We start from the raw sequence: 14723 nt of genomic DNA, 5'->3' as shown, positions 1-14723 counted from the left end.
TCTAATGGCTCTTCAGCATTTTAAATTGGTTTCATTGCTTAAACAAGCCCTTGCCAGCTCACGGATTAGAGCCTGTCAGCAGACGTGTACTACAACAGTCTGGAAACATGGATATCTAATACCACGTTTACTCGGCTAAGTAATGAGCGGTATTGTTGCACAAATCTGTGTCTTAATCGCTAACCAACCACAATCCAGTTTTATCAGATGCTGTCTAACGCTGTTGGCATATTCCTTTAACTCATTGAGATTCTCATCCACGCACGTGTTGCAAGTAAATCTGGTTTGGTTGCAAATATACCCTATTTGCATAAATGTGTGCTACCGTTCATTTAGTTTGAAAGCTATGTTTGTTTGGCTTTTAGCAATCTTAGCAGCAGTAATTCATCTCATAGTTATTATATAATACAGGCATTGTGAACAGACATAAATCTGATTTACGCAGAAGCAGCCTGTTGGATGAGTATAATTGTGCCATTTTGGATTTTGGGGTTTATTTGCACCATTACCTGATTTGCATAATTAATTTAGCGAATGAGGTGCTAAATCAACACAGATATAAGAACAAATAGTGTTGTTAAACAACATCACTCTTCATTTCGTTTCCCTCTAAATTTTTTAATTGACATCACATTCCCGTTTTTTATTCTCTGAATGCCTGGCAGACAGATCTGATCCAGCTTGCGTCTCGTATGTACACCTCTTCGGGTTTGGGCTCTGGTTCCAGCGTGGGAACCGTCACTTTTAACAGCTGTTCCTCTGCTACGCACATTCTCATCTTTCTGTTACACTTCTGGATTATTTGCTCTCTTTCTTTTCTCTTCGGCGCTGCTCATTAAATGTTTCTGAGAGAATGAGAAATCAATGGTGCGTGTGGCGTGAGGAATTTTGTTTCTTAATTCGGATTACACGGTATTTGTCTCGTTTCACGTGGATCTCTCTTAGGGCTGCAGACTTCGGCAGAGACAAATAAAAAATGCTCTTTTGTTTCTGTTTAGCACATGTGCCCTTCAAGATGCAAGTAAACCAGTGGTGACACGTGAAAGTCGACCACATTGTAGAAAGGATCACTTGCTGTATTATGCAGCTGTTTGCCAGTATCTTACTGTAGATTTCAATTGATGTTATTTACTGGCATCAGTTTGTTCAAAGTGAAATGAACATTAAACATTTAAAGGCGGCATACACAATTTTTAAAAAAACGCTTTGGAAAAGGGAGTCGGCCGAGTACCAAAACACACTTGTAGCCAATCAGCAGTAAGGGGTGCTACTAAACGACATCATTGCCTGGGTTGCGTATGTTTGGGGCGGGTCTATCAAAAGAAGGCCCAGATTCTATTGGGGTAGGGGTAAACAGAAATCCTCATCAACTTTTTTGTTTTCTCCTTCAAAGTCTTTCACGTCATTCTTTGATTTTGTTATTTCCTTCACTCCATTATTTGGCTTCTGTCTGTCTGGCTGGCTTTTTTTCTTTCTTTCTTTCACTACATTATTTCACTACATTCTTTGGCTTCTTTCTTTCTTTCTTTCTTTCTCTCACTTCATTCTTTGTCTTCTTTCTTTCTTTCACTCCATTTTTTGGCTTCTTTCTTTCTTTCTTTTTTTCTTTCTTTCTTCCTTTCTTTCTCTCACTACATTCTTTGCTGCTTTCTTTCTTTCACTACTTTTTTTTACTACATTATTTGGATTCCTTCTTTTTTTCTTTCTTTCTTTCTTTCTTTCTTTCTTTCTTTCTTTCTTTCTTTCACTCCATTCTTTGGCTTCTTTCTGTCTGCCTGTCTGTCTTTCTTTCTTTCTTTCTTTCTCTCACTACATTCTTTGCTTCTTTCTTTCTTTCACTCCATTCTTTGGCTTCTTTCTGTCTTTCTTTCTTTCCTTCTCTCACTACATTTTTGGCCTCTTTCTTTCTTTGACTAAATTTTTTCACTACATTTTGTGGCTTTTTTCTTTCTTTCTTCCTTTCTTTCTTTCTTTCTTTCACTCCATTCTTTGGCTTCTTTCTGTCTACCTGTCTTTCTTTCTTTCTTTCTTTCTTTTTCTTTCTTTTTCTTTCTTTATTTCACTCCATTCTTTGGCTTCTTTCTTTCTTTCTTTCTTTCTTTTTCTTTCTTTATTTCACTCCATTCTTTGGCTTCTTTCTGTCTACCTGTCTTTCTTTCTTTCTTTCTTTTTCTTTCTTTATTTCTTTTTCTCACTACATTCTTTGCTTCTTTCTTTCTTTCACTACATTTTTTCACTACATTCTTTGGCTCCTCCTTTTCTCTCACTCCATTCTTTTCTCTTCTTTCTTTCTTTCTCTCACTCCATTCTTTGCTTCTTTCTTTCACTACATTTTTTCACTAAATTCTTTGGTTCCTCCTTTTTTCTCACTCCATTATTTGTCTTCTTTCTTTCTTTCACTCAATTCTTTGGCTTCTTTCTGTCTGCCTGTCTTTCTTTCTTTCTTTCTTTCTTTCTTTTTCTCACTACATTCTTTGCTTCTTTCTTTGTTTCACTACGTTTTTTCACTACATTCTTTGGCTCCTCCTTTTCTCTCACTCCATTCTTTTCTCTTCTTTCTATCTTTCACTCAATTCTTTGGCTTCTTTCTGTCTGTCTGCCTGTCTGTCTTTCTTTCCTTCTCTCTCTCACTACATTCTTTGCTTCTTTCTTTCACTACATTTTTCACTACATTCTTTGGCTCCTCCTTTTTTCTCTCACTCCATTCTTTGTCTTCTTTCTTTCTTTCACTCCATTCTTTGGCTTCTTTCCAGCTGCCTGTCTTTCTTTCTTTCTCTCACTACATTCTTTGCTTCTTTCTTTCTTTCTTTCTTTCACTACATTTTTTCACTACATTCTTTGGCTCCTCCTTTTTTCTCTCACTCCATTCTTTGGCTTCTTTCTGTCTGCCTGTCTTTCTTTCTTTCTTTCATTCTTTTTCTCACTACATTCTTTGCTTCTTTCTTTCTTTCACTACGTTTTTTCACTACATTCTTTGGCTCCTCCATTTCTCTCACTCCATTCTTTTCTCTTCTTTCTTTCTTTCACTCAATTCTTTGGCATCTTTCTGTCTGCCTGTCTGTCTGTCTTTCTTTCTTTCTCTCACTACATTCTTTGCTTCTTTCTTTCTTTCTTTCACTACATTTTTTCACTACATTCTTTGGCTCCTCCTTTTTTCTCTCACTCCATTCTTTGGCTTCTTTACAGCTGCCTGTCTTTCTTTCTTTCTCTCACTACATTCTTTGCTTCTTTCTTTCTTTCACTACATTTTTTCACTACATTCTTTGGCTCCTCCTTTTTTCTCTCACTCCATTCTTTCTTTCTTTCTTTCACTCCATTCATTGGCTTCTTTCTGTCTGCCTGTCTTTCTTTCTTTCTATCATTCTTTCTTTCAATACATTCTTTGGGATCTTTCTTTCTTTCACTCCATTTGTTGGCTTCTTTCTTTCTTTCTTTCTTTCTTTCTTTCACTCTCCATTTGTTGGCTTTTTTTCTTTCTTTCTTTAACTCTATTTTTTTTCTCTTTCTCCCAACGATGTGGTCTTGTTAGTAAACGTGCCACGGCTTGGTGGCGGCCTATAGGATGTTTTAAGTTGAAATGCCCAGCACATTGTTTGGTTTCTGCAGTACCTTTATTCATCCTGACACGCATCAGGGCTGTGAATCAGGCTGGAAGGAAACGAGAATGTCTGACTTTATTTGTTCATCTTCTTTGTTTTAATCGAACTCTCTGTGCTAGGCTGCTAGTTTGATTGGTCTGTCTAGAGCCATGCCATGCTTACTAAAAAGACAGCTCTGAAGTGATTGTTAAAATTGGCTATGTTTGCATTCTATATTGTCTTGGTCTTATTGTTCATGATTCATCAGTCTTATTCATCACTAACTCATCAGTGTTATTCTTTCAGGCTCCGGTTCAGAAAGCTACTTTATAAAGGGGCTGTCTAAAGCTATGTCATGCAGTCTGACTTATTAACACAGTTTAAGAGTTGGATTCTTCTTGTTAAATATAGGCAAAGTGTCAAAGCAGTTGACATATGACAGAGTATTTCTTTGCAGAATGCACTTTGCCAGGGTTCATAGAAGTTTCCGAAAGTATTTTTCTGTAATGATAGATTCATACGTAACAATCATGATTTTTTATGGGCATTTCAGTGCAGGAAGAACAGTGGAACAGTGGCTGTAGTTTGTTTATCCGGGGTAGCAGTGGAGTTGTGCCTGTGTGTGTTTGTTTGTTTGTTTAACACTGGATCTCGTTGAACTGGGGTGATCCCCAACTTGGTCATGAGTCACAGGCGGTAAGAAAACTGCTCCACATGTCTGTGTTTTGTTATAATCAGGAGTAAGTGCATATAATGTAAACGACACAAACATGTAGTAAATCCTAAGTTATCAAGAGACATTAAGATAATGATTTGTGTATGTTGCTTGCTCGTGACTCGCTTCACCCATGGTACACCTCAAGTAGCTCAGGTTTTTCCAGGAAAGTAGCATTACAGCTGATCTGGCGTTTATAAATCTGATAAAACTAAAGACTTTTCGGAGATATGAAGGATGTAATACTACTTTATAGATACTCAAGATTAACATGAGATTGGCAGAAACACTATGTTATGTGACCTTAAAGGGCACTTTTCACAAGACTTTAAGATGTCAAATCTTTGGTGTCCCTAGAGTACATGTGAAGTTTTAGCTCAAAATATCATCTAGATAATTTATTATAGCAAGTTAAAATTGTCACTTTGAAGGTGTGAGCAAAAATGTGCCGTTTTGGGTGTGTCATTTAACATGCAAATAAGCTGATCTCTTTACTAAATGGTAGTGCTATGGTTGGAAAGTACAGAAGAGGTGGGATTATGTAATGGTTGACCGATATGTTTTTTCCTATGGCCGATTTAGAAATCAGGGCAGCCAATGGCCGATATATGAAGGCAATTTTCTTGGCCAATATGTTTGGCCGATTTTTCTATTTGTACATAATAATCAAAATGTCCTCATCATTAGCAGATATTTTACATGCAAAAATGTCACTATTTAAGCCAGTATTTAAAAAAATGATGACTGGTATTTCTGAAGAGTTTTAAAGGTGAAATAGAATGATTGAACGAGTATTTATCCTTGTTCTGTGATGTGACATGTAGACAAAAAAATTTTGTTTGGGTCTGGGGTGGGGGATTTTAAACAAGTGGTTTTGCACCTATTTGGCTCCCCCTACTGGCTTAACTTGCAATCTCATTACTGATTGGCTGACTTTGCCGCCACTCAAAAAATGTAGCCAATTATTTTAAAGTGCAGGGGCAGTTATATGCCTGTGATGTCATAAGCATCAGTTTTTCAGATTGGGCCGTTTTCTGGCTGACATTTCTAAAAGAGGAATTTCTATGAGACTGAGATGTTTAGCATGTCTAGCACTTTTTGTATGTTTGTGAATGCGGGTAGACTACCATTATTCAACAAAGACAAGGTAAAAATGGTTTTTCATTCTCTTTCCCCTTTAAAACCTCCTCCGCACCATGCATTTATCAGACACAGATATTACCTGACACTCTGCTGTCATCATTTCTTGCTCTTTGATCAGTTTTTTTACCATTGCTTTTATTGCTTTGTAGGATAAAATGCTTCTTTGGTAGACCTGATAAATTATTTAATCATCATAAAGTTAACATGGTAAACATCTAAGTTTTTAGTTTAGACTGTTATCTTTCTAAACACTTTACTTTCTAATTTCTGAGGCGTTATGAGTGACTGATTGTGCTGACAGTGAGTGAGTTCAGTGTTAGACAGAAATGTTGTTTCAACCGGTTATTCAAACGAACCGGTTCAAAGGAGTCAGTTCGCGAATCGGATGCGTTGTGGGCTAATCAAGGATGAGCAGCGCAAAACTGTAAATAAAGTGTTACTGTAACAACACGAAAAACATTTCATCGTTGGATATGATTTGGTCTTCAGACCTTTCGCCATCGTGTCAGTTTTTTCTGTTTTTCGGTTTCAGCCAAGAATTTTCATTTCGGTGCATCCCTAGTATTATCCCCTTCTGACATCACAAGGGGAGCCAAATTTTAATGACCTATTTTTACATGCTTGCAGAGAATGGTTTACCAAAACTAAGTTACTGGGTTGATCTTATTCACATTTTCTAGGTTGATAAAAGCACTGGGGATCCAATTATAGCACTTAAACATGAAAAAAAATCAGATTTTCATGGTAAATCCCAACCACAGTTTTTTAATAAATATTTTGCTAATCTGACATATTTAAGGTGATGTAAGGCTTTAATATTTCTTGTTAAAAGAATTATAATAAGATAACCCCATGTTGTTTCACTCATCAAAATTGTATGGAAATTTAGCATGTTGTGCATTTTTATGTTTTTCTTAACGTATACTTGATGTATACTGAATTGCATTGCTTTTTTACATTTCATATAGATATTCAACTTCATGGATAAAGGTTTTGTTAGTTTTGCTTCGGTATCGAATTTTTTCCTGGTATTGTTACAGACTACTTAAATTTGCTATGTGCCATGATTAAATTTTAGCGTTAATGTTAACCCTTTATTCTAGCTTGCCTGTGTATGATGATATAACCTGAGGGTATACACACACACACACACACACACACACACACACACACACACACACACATGTTGGTGTATGTGGTTTACGGGGACATCTCCATAGACGCAATGCATTTTATACTGTCCAAACTGTTATATTCTATTCCCCTTACCTACCCCAGTCCCTAACCCCAATGTCACAAAAACCTGTTGCCAGTCTTTAATCTATGAAAAACTACCATTTAGTATGTTTTTTTAGCTTTTCCGTTTATGAGGACACTCTCTGTGTCCCTGTAAACCACCTTTATAGCATAATAAACATGTCATTATACACTATTCATGTCCTCGTAAACCACATAGACCAACCCACACACACACACACACACGCACACACACACACACACACACACACACACACACACACACACACACTTTGCCTCAGCAGTTTTTAGGTTGCTAGCCATATTTCAGCGTTCTGCTTTGCTATCAGCAGTGAAGCAGCTTTGCTCGCTCTGTTTGCCCGAGCCTGGGAAACAATACGTGCTGTTATTTATTTATTATTTTCAGAAAGAGGCCGTTTTTTTTGCCGGGCGGTTTCGTCGGAGGGGCGAGAGCGCGTGTGTGTCAAGCTGTCGGGCAGGTCTAGGCACAACCCATTGTGAGGAATAATAGATGCTATGGGTGCTATCGCAGGAGTTATCACGCACACACATAAGGGCTTGAGGAGCTGGTGATAAATGACTTTGAGACTCGCTGTCTACGATCAATACACCACTTGCACCCAGATGAGTGAGACCGAGCCGCCCTTCTGCTGTGCTGCGTCTCCACACGTCTCTTGTTTTTTTTTCTTATTCGTGTCTCGTCAGTCGTTTTGTTTTAGCTCTCATTCTCATTGAGTAGTAGGATCTCATATTTTTTCACTTTTTCTTTGTCTCGTCACATTCTCATCTCGTCTCTTATTATCTTCTTAATTTATCTTGTCTTATCTCTTCTTCTTGGCTCATATCTTATTCTCTTATTGTCTCATTATCGTCTCCCTGCCTCATCACTTTTTGTCATTTCAGCTTATCTCTTTTTCTTGTCATATTTCATCTTATCTCACTAATCTCTTAACCTCTTGTTAGTCTCCTCGTTTTTTTTTGTCTCATTTATTTCAAATTTTCTACTTATTTCTAATGTTGCGTTTACAACAGCGTAGTAAGAGGCGGCAAGCGCGGGTGATTTACATGTTAAGTCAATGCAAAGACGAGATTACACGCGGATTATTATCCTGCGGCGCGGTACATGCAGTAAGCCCGAATGGCGCAGAACGTGCAGAAGGCGCGGCATGGATGACGCGTTGCGCGTGAATTGAGCGTTGCCGTGGGAAACGCGCCAACTTTAGCGTATTTCCGCTCCGCGTTAACCAATCAGGACCTTGATGTAGTAGTGACGTGATTACAGGAAGTGAGTGGAGTCGCAGAAGCCCCTCCCATGACGCGTATTTCTGCGTGAATTTCTCGAATGACTAGAATTTCACGCGCGATTTTCACGGACGACTGAAGCGAGTGACCTCAAATGTTCAAACGTCCAACTACACACGAATAGCGCGTTTTTTCCGTCTCTACCGCGGCTGGTGTAAACGCAGCATTAGTCTCGTCTCATTATTTTCTTTGTATCGTCTCTTCTAGTCTTATCTCTTATTTTCATCTTCTCAGCATCTTTTGCTTGCTCTGCCTTATTTCTAATCTAATTTGTAATATTTTATTCAGATTTATATCTCATTGTTTTATCATCTTTTCTCACCTTGGGTTTGGGTTGGGCATCTCTACCAAGAGCAGAAATGTTTATGTCACATATATTTTATTTAGATACGTACAGGTGTTTGTTGACACACACACACACACACGCACACACACACACTGTTGTAATTCACACACCCATATATGCACTGTGTGTGCGTGTGTGTGTGCCTCCAGCTCTTGGGATTGATCGCAAAATGAAAGTGTAATGGGAGATGGGCTCTCATCTCATCTCTCCCTGGAACTTTACAGAGATTGGGTTACAAACACAAGCCAGATGACGTACACACACATACGCGCACACATCTGCACGCTGTTCAGATTTTCTGTCTTTCATTTAAACGCACACATATATACACAAGCACACGTGATCGCATATCTCCAGAGTCTCACACATACACATCCTGAGAAATCTTCAAAAGAAAAATGTGAATGCTAATCAGATGTTTTGTCTATTTCTGGCATGTGAATACTCTAATGCACGGATTAATTAAGCCCTCCATAATAAACCCCCTCCATTCTCTATCCAAAACACACACACAGGCGGTCCAGCAGTCTCTGTGTTCAAAACATGAGCTGGAGTTCATCTCTTTGCTTTCATTTGTGATTTGTTCTGACATTGAAGCGTAAACTACTCTTCTTGTTGCATTTCGTTCCTTCATTATGTCTTCCCAGTGTCGCTCTCTTTTTCTTCTTTCGCTTTTCATTCTCTTTCCTCATTCCCTCATTTTTCCGTTTGTTCTGGAGTAAGCACTTATTTATTTTCACTTCTCATTTCGTCTCTTTGTTTCTAATCTTGTCTTGTTACCTTATCTTATTGCTTCTCCTCTTCTGTCATCGCTTTTCTCCTGTGCTCTTTTTTCATGTCCTTTTAGGGGAACGATTCTAGGATTTGTATTTTAGGTGGGCTTAGACCCTGAATGAGGTATAATACAAATAATAAATAAATAAATAATTGTTTGAATACAGTATAATTTAGCCAGCCATAGCAGTGAATGATTTTCTTTTCATTTTTTACTCTATTAGTTAACATTACATGACTTCAACAGGTAGGCCTATAAGACAGAATGTACTCAAATGTTTACATGGTTGAGATAATCAATTGTTTACTGTGATACTCACTAGAGGTCTTCTCGGGTCCAAAGAAATGTACCCGACCCGAATCACTTCATACCCGAACCCGACGTGCATAAATAAAAACATTTTAAAGAAAGACCCGACCCGAGACAAACCCGAGAAAATTAGACCCGAGTCCGACCCGAACTAGTGAAAATGTTTTTTAACCCGACTGGAACCGAATGTAAACGGCACTGACGTGTGTGCATTCTGCAGATCCACTCGCAGCAGTCAGACAGAAAGAAACTCCGGTGGCCTTGCAACCAATTTGGCGAGCTGCTCCATTCGTTTTACTTTGTTATCTGACGACGACACTAACGTAACCGCTAAAATGTACATATTATAATTGACTGACATGTTTGTCTCAACGAAAATGAACCTTCCGACAACCACACAATGTCGCAAGCGCTCTTGGCAAACAGATGAGAGGTTTGAAAAGGACATTGACGCACACAGGCGAGAGAGTTCGGGTCTTCTCGGGTCCGTTCAGAAAAAACACATTCATTTTTAAATTACCCGAGACCCGATGCCGCTATTATTGTACCCGACCCGTGTCCGAGGCACATGTGAAACTTTTAGACCCGAACCCGATCGGGTCTCGGGTCGGACCTCGGGTTTTCGGATCTAAGTGGACCCGTGAAGACCTCTACTGTGCACGCACGCTTTTGTTGGGTAGGAAGCTCTGCGCACAAGATGCACGTTGCGTTTTCAAGTTCAAGGTGGCAGTCCAAAACATTGAGTTGAGTTTTGTTAAAAAACAGTACAAAGAGAAAAAGAAAGCCCAGTCAAGACAAACGGCCTACTATGCATCCACTTTCAGCTTATGATGAAATCATTATATAAAATTTGCAACGTACGTTAATATTTTTATAATATTTGTTGTTCTGCAGCACATTGAAAAATAAACATTAACAGAAAACCTTTCTCCTCTCTTCTTTTCTCCTTTCCTCTTCTCTCTCCTCTCATTGCTCCTCTCCTTTCCTATTTTTCTCCTCTCTTCTCCTTCCCTCTTGCTCCTCTTATTGCTCCTCTCTTCGCTCTTCACTTTTTCTCTTCTTTCTCTTCTCATTGCTACTCTCCTCTCCTCTCATTGCTCATCTCTTCCCCTTTTCTCTTTTCTCTTCTCCTTCCCTCTTGCTCCTCTGTTCACTTTTTCTCTTCTCTCTCCTCTCATTGCTCCTCTCTTCCCCTTTTCTCTTCTCTCTCCTCTCATTGCTCCTCTCCTCTCTTTTCCTTTCCTCTTTTCTCTACTCTCAATGCTCCTCTCTTCTCCTTTTCTCTTCTTTCTCCTCCCATTGCTCCTCTTTTCTCCTTCCCTCTTGCTCCTGTCATTGCTCCTCTCTTCGCTTTTTCTCTTCTCTCTCCTCTCATTGCTCCTCTTTTCTCCTTCCCTCTTGCTCCTGTCATTGCTCCTCTCTTCGCTTTTTCTCTTCTCTCTCCTCTCATTGCTCCTCTCTTCTCCTTCCCTCTCGCTCCACTTATTGCTCCTCTCTTTGCTTTTTCTCTTCTCTCTCCTCTCATTGCTCCTCTCTTCCCCTCTCCTCTCATTGCTCCTCTCTTCGCTTTTTCTCTTCTCTCTCCTCTCATTGCTCCTCTCTTCCCCTCTCCTCTCATTGCTCCTCTCTTCGCTTTTTCTCTTCTCTCTCTTCTTATTGCTCCTCTCTTCCCCTCTCCTCTCATTGCTCCTCTCTTCGCTTTTTCTCTTCTCTCTCCTCTCATTGCTCCTCTCTTCGCTTTTTCTCTTCTCTCTCCTCTCATTGCTCCTCTCTTCTCCTCTCGTCTTATTGCTCCTCTCTTCCCTTCTTCTCTTCTCTCTCCTCTCATTTCTCCTCTCTTCCCCTTTTCTCTTCTCCTTCCCTCTTGCTTCTCTCAATGCTCCTCTTTTCTCTTTTCCTCTTCTCGCTCCTCCATTGCACCACTCTTTTCCTTTACTTATCTCTCTCCTCTCATTGCTCCTATCTTCCCCTTTTCTCTTCTCCTTCCCTTTTGCTTCTCTCAATGCTCCTCTCTTCTCTTTTCCCCTTCTCCCTCCTCTCAATGCTCCTCTCTCCTCCTTTCCTCTTCTCTCTCCTCTCATTGCTCCTCTCTTCCCCTTTTCTCTTCTCCTTCCCTCTTGCTTCTCTCAATGCTCCTCTCTTCTGTTTTCCTCTTCTCGCTGCTCCCAATGCTCCTCTCTTCTCCTTTCCTATTCTCTCTCCTCTCATTGCTCCTCTCTTCCCCTTTCTTCTTCTCTCTCCTCTCATTGCTCCTCTCTTCCCCTTTTCTCTTCTCCTTCCCTTTTGCTTCTCTCAATGCTCCTCTCTTCTCTTTTCCCCTTCTCCCTCCTCTCAATGCTCCTCTCTCCTCCTTTCCTCTTCTCTCTCCTCTCATTGCTCCTCTCTTCCCCTTTTCTCTTCTCCTTCCCTCTTGCTTCTCTCAATGCTCCTCTCTTCTGTTTTCCTCTTCTCGCTGCTCCCAATGCTCCTCTCTTCTCCTTTCCTATTCTCTCTCCTCTCATTGCTCCTCTCTTCCCCTTTCTTCTTCTCTCTCCTCTCATTGCTCCTCTCTTCCCCTTTTCTCTTCTCCTTCCCTCTTGCTCTCAATGCTCCTCTCTTCTCTTTTCCTCTTCTCGCTCCTCTCATTGCTCATCTCTTATCTTTTATTCTTCTCTCTCTTCTCATTGCTCCTCTCTTCTCTTTTCCTCTCTTCTCTCACCTCTTATTATTTCTCTCTTCTCCTTTCCTCTTCTTAATTAATCTCTTCTTTACTCCTCTTATTGCTCTTCTCCACTCCTTTCTCTTATTCTCTCCTATCTTTTTATTGAGACTTGCCATTGTCTGATCGGTCCTCTCCTCATTAGTCCTATCCTCTCATCATTTCTCTCTTCTCCTTACATTTCTCTTCTCTCCTATTCTCCTGTGGCCTCTCATTGCTCCTTTCCTCTGTCTGTTAATTGTATGGCTGTTGGCCACTGCACCTGTTGCTGTCGGCATTTGGTTGTTTTGTGTGAATGTGAACAACAGAGCACTGCTCAACTCTGCCAGGCCATCAGACCTGCCAGTGAAGGGTGTATTTGTGTGTGCATGAGTGTGTGTGTGTGTGTGTGTGTGTGTGTGTGTGTGTGTGTGTGTGTGTGTGTGTGTGTGTGTGTGTGTGTGTGTGTGAGCTGCCCCGTCTGCCCCCGCCCGTCACACAGAACGACCCTCTGCTCTAATGAAGGCAGGGTCAGGAGTGTGTGTTTGTGTGTGTCTGCCGAAGGGCTCCGGTCTGTGTATGTTGCGTGTGTATGACTCTGGCAGGGTGAGGTGTGTGTATGTGTTTGTGTTTTAAGCAGATAATTGGTCGAGTTTGCCTTTGGCTGCCAGTGGTGTATGATTGAAGCGTCATTCTGGATCTCTCCTGTGTCCTGCCTCTAAGGGATACACACACACACACACACACACACACACACACACACACACACACACACACACACACACACACACACACACACACACACACACACACACACACACACACACACACACACACATATACATGCACAAAAGCTATTGTAAAGTAAACACCTAAACTGCTCAACCCCTGCCTGGGCCGTTTTCCATTATATTTTATGATGGTAAATATTTGTAACCTCTAAAAGTGTGTTGTAAGACCAAACTCAAGTGTTTTTAGAAGCTACTATCTCACATGAAAAAATATTGTTTAATACTTTAGTATTTACTATAGTAAACTGTAGTCAAATTTCTGTATACGGTAGTGCTGCTGAACCATATTATGATAAATATTAAAGTATACTCGAGTGTTCATTTTAATTAATCAATTCTAGTTGTTAAAGGGATAGTTCACGCAAAAATGAAAATTCTGTCATCATTTTCTCATCCTCTTGTTGTTCTAAACCTGTATGAATTTATTTTTTCTGATGAACACAAAAGAAGATATTTTGATAAATGATTGTAAGCAAACAGTTGATTGTAACCATTGACTTCCATAGTATGAAAACATATGATGGAATTCAATGGATACCACCAACATTTATCAAAATATCTTCATTGATCACAATACCTCCATAATATTTGTTTTTCCTACTATAGAAGTCAGTGGTTACAGCAGCATCATTTATCAAAATATCTTCTTTTGTGTTCATCAGAAAAAAGAAATATATGCAGGTTTAAAACAGCATGAGGATGAGAAAATGATGACCAATTTTTCATTTTTGGGTGAACTATCCCTTTAATATTACAAAATACTAAGCTATACATTAACAAACTGTAGTAATAACTGCAATATACTACAATTTACCTCAGTTTATAGTAATACTAAATTAAACTACATTGTTTTAATGTAAAATGTGTAAACATAATATTTTTTACAATTTCAAAGAAAATCACTACGATTTTAAGTAATAAATCTGCCACAAACCCTGACCTTTAATTCTGATGTGGTTGGTCTGCTAAATTAAAAGAATAAATTAAAGCCCACAGACTGTTCAGATACACACAAAAATATCAAAATCTGTTTCAAAGCTGCACAATTATCTCTGAACTTTTCCTGTTTTTGACCGTGTAGTCAACCATTGGAAGTAATATAACAAGGTAATGAACTGCGATAATAAGTTTCTGTATATTAAAGTGAATCACAGAATTTAAAGTTGCTGAGTTATTTCAGATTCATTCAGTCATTGTGCCCATTTTTATTTAAGGTCTCTTCCTGTGTGACATTGATTATATGCTAGCCAAGTTGCTGAATTATTGTAAGTGGTTGTAGTCCAAAGCCTGGTTTCTATGAGTCTAGCTTTTCAACTAAATTCGGTGGTAGACTTTGTCCTCATAGAGATTAACATTGTCGTAAAAATCACCCTGTCTGGGTCACTTAACGCTTGTATTTCAACAGTACTTCCGTTGTAAGGATATTTTCCTGGGCGATTTGTGTGGACCATCAGCTGATATCGTAGCGTGAGTCGGCAAAACTACAGCACCTCTTTCACAAAGTGCTGCTTGTTCTCCTAAACATTTCCCTTCCAGCACCTTCTCCACCACACGCCCCCTCTTTTCTCAGGCACTTATCAAAGAGACGGAGTGAGACGACTGAAAGAGAGGGATATCAAAATGAGAAGTGGTCGTAGGTTTCGGCTTTTCGTAATGAATATCCCTTAGAGGTATTGAAATGCTAATTTTATTCTCACAGTTGGCAAACTCACTAAATCGTGAGGAAAATTTGGGCGGCTGGAAGCAACCCGACCTTAACTGCTCGGTTCCTTAGGGAACCCCTCTCTCTCTCTCGCTCAGTTTTTTAATTGAGAAAAAATGTCGTATTAT

The 14723-nt window shown here is 39.5% G+C and overlaps 1 protein-coding gene and 1 pseudogene across 2 annotated transcripts in view; one reads left to right on the top strand and one right to left on the bottom strand.

Moving 5' to 3' along the window:
• Nucleotides 1-14723, top strand: part of plxnb2b (plexin b2b) — a 267094-nt gene that overhangs the window by 57273 nt on the left and 195098 nt on the right. The window lies entirely within an intron of this gene.
• Nucleotides 10338-12057, bottom strand: LOC141281535 (uncharacterized; annotated as a pseudogene).

Source organism: Paramisgurnus dabryanus, chromosome 23 (assembly GCF_030506205.2).
Source record: "Paramisgurnus dabryanus chromosome 23, PD_genome_1.1, whole genome shotgun sequence".
Lineage (NCBI taxonomy): Eukaryota > Metazoa > Chordata > Actinopteri > Cypriniformes > Cobitidae > Paramisgurnus > Paramisgurnus dabryanus.
Note: the sequence above shows the minus strand (reverse complement) of the source record. Positions and strands in the feature narration are given on the sequence as shown.